The sequence below is a fragment of the Odontesthes bonariensis genome, chromosome 20 (genome assembly GCF_027942865.1).
Source record: "Odontesthes bonariensis isolate fOdoBon6 chromosome 20, fOdoBon6.hap1, whole genome shotgun sequence".
Lineage (NCBI taxonomy): Eukaryota > Metazoa > Chordata > Actinopteri > Atheriniformes > Atherinopsidae > Odontesthes > Odontesthes bonariensis.
The window spans coordinates 377,556-383,004 of record NC_134525.1 but is presented as its reverse complement, the minus strand read 5'-3'; the positions used below and the strand labels follow the sequence as shown (position 1 = coordinate 383,004).

General features: G+C 51.1%; 1 long non-coding RNA gene across 1 annotated transcript; it reads left to right on the top strand.

Moving 5' to 3' along the window:
* The first annotated feature begins 4,141 nt into the window (after positions 1-4,141).
* LOC142370216 (uncharacterized) lies at positions 4,142-5,417 on the top strand. Its single transcript, XR_012767824.1, has 3 exons — positions 4,142-4,516; positions 4,695-4,858; positions 5,008-5,417. It is a non-coding gene; the product is annotated as an uncharacterized LOC142370216 (long non-coding RNA).
* The last annotated feature ends 32 nt before the right edge of the window (positions 5,418-5,449 follow it).

The window sequence follows — 5,449 nt, the reverse complement described above, 5'->3', positions numbered from 1 at the left end:
TGAGCTTCCATTGAAAGAATCGATCTAACAATTTGGTGCCGTGACCTGCCGTGGCAGACTCGGAGATCGAGGGGGACCCTTTTTTCAGACAATTCGAGGCGCCCGAACATAAGGTGAGCAGAAAACCTCTTATATATGAATATATGTGAAATTTCTGCACATTGGTCAAGCTAAATTAAGTTGTCTGAATTAAAATGTCCTCTGATCATTAAAAATCCAAGTATGACTGTTGGTCACATTGAATGCTGATACGTAAAGTATAAACACATAGTCTCACATAAGGAAAGTAAATAAGTGTCCAGAGAATTTAATTCAAACAAATAAAAGACAAGATAAATTCATCTTAAACATGAATATCCCATGGGGGGGAATTGTCTTCTAAATTGTGGTTTCTGCGCGCGAAGAGCTCCGCATGTGTGGTGGGACGACTAAGATTTCGGCATAAGGACACAGGGAAAGATTTGTTATTTTTCTTGAAAATGTGGGGTGGTTTGCTACTTGATTGATATCAAGGTCCAGGACCAGAACCAGAACCCTCCGGCTGCCGGTCCCACAGGATGCAACCTGACCCAAACAGAACGTCTGGAGGCATCAGCAGGAAAATCAGCAGCTTTAATTTGTCCTCTTCACAGCACAGGAACATGGTTACAGGAACTCTCTTAAACTACTACATTTCCCAGAGTCCTCATGGGCAGTCACAATAATACAGATTGATATATAAAGCATCTATCGCCCATTGGCCCAGAGAGTCCCGCCCCTTGGCGGTTACTCGTTTAACAATAAAATCACTTTTTTTTTAACAGATTCTTAAAAAACTTTAAGCCAAAGCAACAACCGGACGTCAGATTTACAAACGTGGCGGCTCATAAACGCCGCCTCAGATTTACGATTCGCTCATTTAAAAATCTCTCCACGAATCAGAGGGCAGGTTACTGGATCGGTTCTGGTTGGGTTTCTGGATGAAACTGATCTGATTGTTTACGACTAGTGTGAATAAATAAATAAACAAAGCAAAGCTGCAGGGGAGGATTTTCACCAGCAGGGGGCAGAAAACGGGCCCTGATGAAACTCCTCCAGAACCAGAACCTTTCTCACAGATCCCTGATTGGCTCTGGCAGGCCTCAGCCACAGCCCCCTCCCACCTCCCACCTCCCAGCTGCCATCCAATCACAGCAGACGGACGTTTCCTTCTTCTTCTGTGGTGGTTGACCTGACTCAAGCGTGGCGAGTCGTCACAGAATTGGGGTGATGATGTCACACCGCCGCCTCCCCCTCTGCCTCTCCCTGCTGGCAGCTCTCTGCAGCCTCAGCTTCCCTACAGCTGATCTCTGTACCGGGCTCCTGGTCCTGGTCCTGGTCCCGGTCCGGTTCTGGTTTAATTTCGGTCTCTGTACCGGGTTCCTGGTCCTGGTCCGGTTCTGGTTTAATTTCGGTCTCTGTACCGGGCTCCTGGTCCTGGTCCGGTTCTGGTTTAATTTCGGTCTCTGTACCGGGCTCCTGGTCCTGGTCCTGGTCCTGGTCCCGTTCTGGTTTAATTTCGGTCTCTGTACCGGGCTCCTGGTCCCGGTCCGGTTCTGGTTTAATTTCGGTCTCTGTACCGGGTTCCTGGTCCTGGTCCGGTTCTGGTTTAATTTCGGTCTCTGTACCGGGCTCCTGGTCCTGGTCCGGTTCTGGTTTAATTTCGGTCTCTGTACCGGGCTCCTGGTCCTGGTCCTGGTCCTGGTCCCGTTCTGGTTTAATTTCGGTCTCTGTACCGGGCTCCTGGTCCTGGTCCTGGTCTGGTTCTGGTTCTGGTTTAATTTCGGTCTCTGTACCAGGTTCCTGGTCCTGGTCTGGTTCTGGTTTAATTTTGGTCTCTGTACCGGGCTCCTGGTCCTGGTCTGGTTCTGGATTAAATTCGGTCTCTGTATCGGGCTCCTGGTCCTGATCCGGTTCTGGTTTAATTTCGGTCTCTGTACCGGGCTCCTGGTCCTGGTCCTGGTCTGGTTCTGGTTCTGGTTTAATTTCGGTCTCTGTACCAGGTTCCTGGTCCTGGTCTGGTTCTGGTTTAATTTTGGTCTCTGTACCGGGCTCCTGGTCCTGGTCTGGTTCTGGATTAAATTCGGTCTCTGTATCGGGCTCCTGGTCCTGATCCGGTTCTGGTTTAATTTCGGTCTCTGTACCGGGCTCCTGGTCCTGGTCCTGGTCTGGTTCTGGTTCTGGTTTAATTTCGGTCTCTGTACCGGGTTCCTGGTCCTGGTCCGGTTCTGGTTTAATTTCGGTCTCTGTACCGGGTTCCTGGTCCTGGTCCGGTTCTGGTTTAATTTCGGTCTCTGTACCGGGCTCCTGGTCCTGGTCCTGGTCCTGGTCCCGTTCTGGTTTAATTTCGGTCTCTGTACCGGGCTCCTGGTCCTGGTCCTGGTCTGGTTCTGGTTCTGGTTTAATTTCGGTCTCTGTACCAGGTTCCTGGTCCTGGTCTGGTTCTGGTTTAATTTTGGTCTCTGTACCGGGCTCCTGGTCCTGGTCCTGGTCCCGTTCTGGTTTAATTTCGGTCTCTGTACCGGGCTCCTGGTCCTGGTCCTGGTCCGTTTCTGGTTTAACTTCGGTCCCTGTACCGGGCTCCTGGTCCTGATCTGGTTCTGGTTTAATTTCGGTCTCTGTACCGGGCTCCTGGTCCTGGTCCGGTTCTGGTTTAATTTCGGTCTCTATACCGGGCTCGTGGTCATGGTCCAGTTCTGGTCCTGGTCCCGGTCCGGTTCTGGTTTAATTTCGGTCCCTGTACCGGGCTCCTGGTCCTGGTCCAGTTCTGGTTTAATTTCGGTATCTGTATCTGGCTCCTGGTCTTGGTCTGGTTGCTGCCAGGTGGCGGGGATGCCGCCGAAAGTGTAGAAACTGGCTTTTTCATCCATTTGCGAATATCCATCGTATAGCTGCTAGCTTGTGCTTTGTTCTTTGTTGGTTGTTGTTTGTGGCGGGATGATGCGCTGACGTCTGACGGCATAACGTATCACGCTATGATTCGATGAACACTTCAAGTTCAAGGACAACTCGGAATTTGGAATTGCACAACTTTTCTTTTACCCAGGCTGTTAATTTTGGTTTGAACAAGTCAGTGGAGTTTTCTGTTGTTTTCAACACACCATAGACTAAAAACTTTTTTTTTTTTAAAGAAAATACAACATTTGGCGCAATATAAATAAAAATGAATTGAAATTTAATTAAATTGAACATTTTGACTGAGGGGGCGGGACAGTCCGCCTGAGGGGGCGACGCCCCCCTCACGCCCCCTCTTGACGCCGGGTGTGCCCAGAGTCCAGGTAGAAAGGACAAACAAGGGGCTCAAAAAGTCCAGAAACATTTGCACAGACTGAGAAGGAGCTCCAGGTTTTAGGTTCATTAGGTGCATTCCCACCTATGGCAGTTCCTATAACCTTTTCAGGAATAGGGCCGTTTTTTTCCCGCAATCGGACATAAAGGAACTAGGGACAATGGCCCTCGGGAACTAGGGACCACGGCCCTCGGGAACTAGGGACCACGGCCCTCGGGAACTAGTGACCACAGCCCTCGGGAACTAGTGACCACGGCCCTCGGGAACTAGTGACCACGGCCCTCGGGAACTAGGGACCACGGCCCTCGGGAACTAGGGACCACGGCCCTCGGGAACTAGTGACCACGGCCCTCGGGAACTAGTGACCACGGCCCTCGGGAACTAGTGACCACGGCCCTCGGGAACTAGGGACCACGGCCCTCGGGAACTAGTGACCACAGCCCTCGGGAACTAGGGACCACGGCCCTCGGGAACTAGGGACCACGGCCCTCGGGAACTAGTGACCACGGCCCTCGGGAACTAGGGACCACGGCCCTCAGTTCCTGTAACCATTTGAGCTCCTTCTCCTCAGCTGGGTCTGTTCTGGGTTCTATAACAACACATCTGACGGAGGTGTTTGGTGTTTGGTAGCTCCGCCCCTTGGTGGTTGGTAGCCCCGCCCCTTGAATGTTGTCAGGCTGAAATGTTTCCTGTGCAGAACCCCAGGACCCTGTGCAGAACCCCAGGACCCTGTGCAGAACCCCAGGACCCTGTGCAGAACCCAAGGACCCTGTGCAGAACCTCAGGACCCTGTGCAGAACCCCAGGACCCTGTGCAAAACCCAAGGACCCTGTGCAGAACCCCAGGACCCTGTGCAGAACCCAAGGACCCTGTGCAGAACCCCAGGACCCTGTGCAGAACCCCAGGACCCTGTGCAGAACCCAAGGACCCTGTGCAGAACCCAAGGACCCTGTGCAGAACCCAAGGACCCTGTACAGAACCCCAGGATCCTGTGGTGTCAGCCTTCGTGTTAACTTGTTTTCTTTGTATTTACAGTCTGGATTGCTGCAGCCTGTCAGAGATCAGCTGTGCTCCTCTGGGCTCGGCTCTGGAGTCCAACCCCTCCCACCTGAGACACCTGGACCTGAGCAGGAACCGCCTGCAGGACTCGGGGGTGAAGCAGCTGTGTGGTTTCCTGGGGAGTCCACACTGTAGACTGAAGACTCTGAGGTAGGCGTCTCTTTCTGCTGCCTCATCAGACCTCGGATCAGATGCTTCATGATTCTGATGAGCGAAGGGGAAACAGTTCCTTATTCTGGTCAATGTTCAACCCGCGCTGCTGTCATAAAAGTCACATAAAACATTTATAAGGATCAGAGGCCATCTTTGTTTCTCTCTCCGACTTCAGGTTGAAAGACTGTGTGGTTACAGATGAAGGACGGGCTTCTTTGGCCTCGGCTCTGAACTCCCATCTGACCGAGCTGGACCTGACTGATCACAGCCAATCTGCAGCCAGATTCAGACCCTGAGCTCAGTTCAACTTCCTGCGACGGTGACTGAGCACCGTGCAGAGTAAGTAGTAACCTTAAACTGCTGCTGGGTTGGGGTAACCCTAACCCTAACCCTAACCCTAACCAGACTAATAACAAACAGATCCAACAGTCAAAGAGCTGCCGAGGGGTTTGCAGAATAAATTACGTTATTTGTGTCGTCTCTATTAGAAGGCAGCGACTGCTGGATCAGACCGGAGGTGTGACGGAGGTGTGACGGAGGTGTGACGGAGGTGTGACGGAGGTGTTGGACCTACTGCTGATGAAGCACTTCTGTCCTGTGGTTCCGGTGGTTCAGAGGTTCGGCCACAGCTTCACCAAGAACGACATCTGAGGAGTTCAACCCTTTCCAGAAGAACCTCATCAGACTTTGGCTTCGTCTCTTTAGAATCTTTAGAAAACATTAAACAACTGGGATTTAAGGGAAAAACCGCGACTATGAAAGAGAAAAAAGACGAGTCAGCGACTCAGATTCACAGGATCTGTGGTTTTCATTAACTTTTTTATTTTTATTTTATTTGACTTTTGATCGACTTTGTTTTATATTAATCTGATGTAGTCTTTGTTCTGTCCTGCCTCAGTCCTGGTCTCAGTTTAGTTTCTGCCTCTTTAC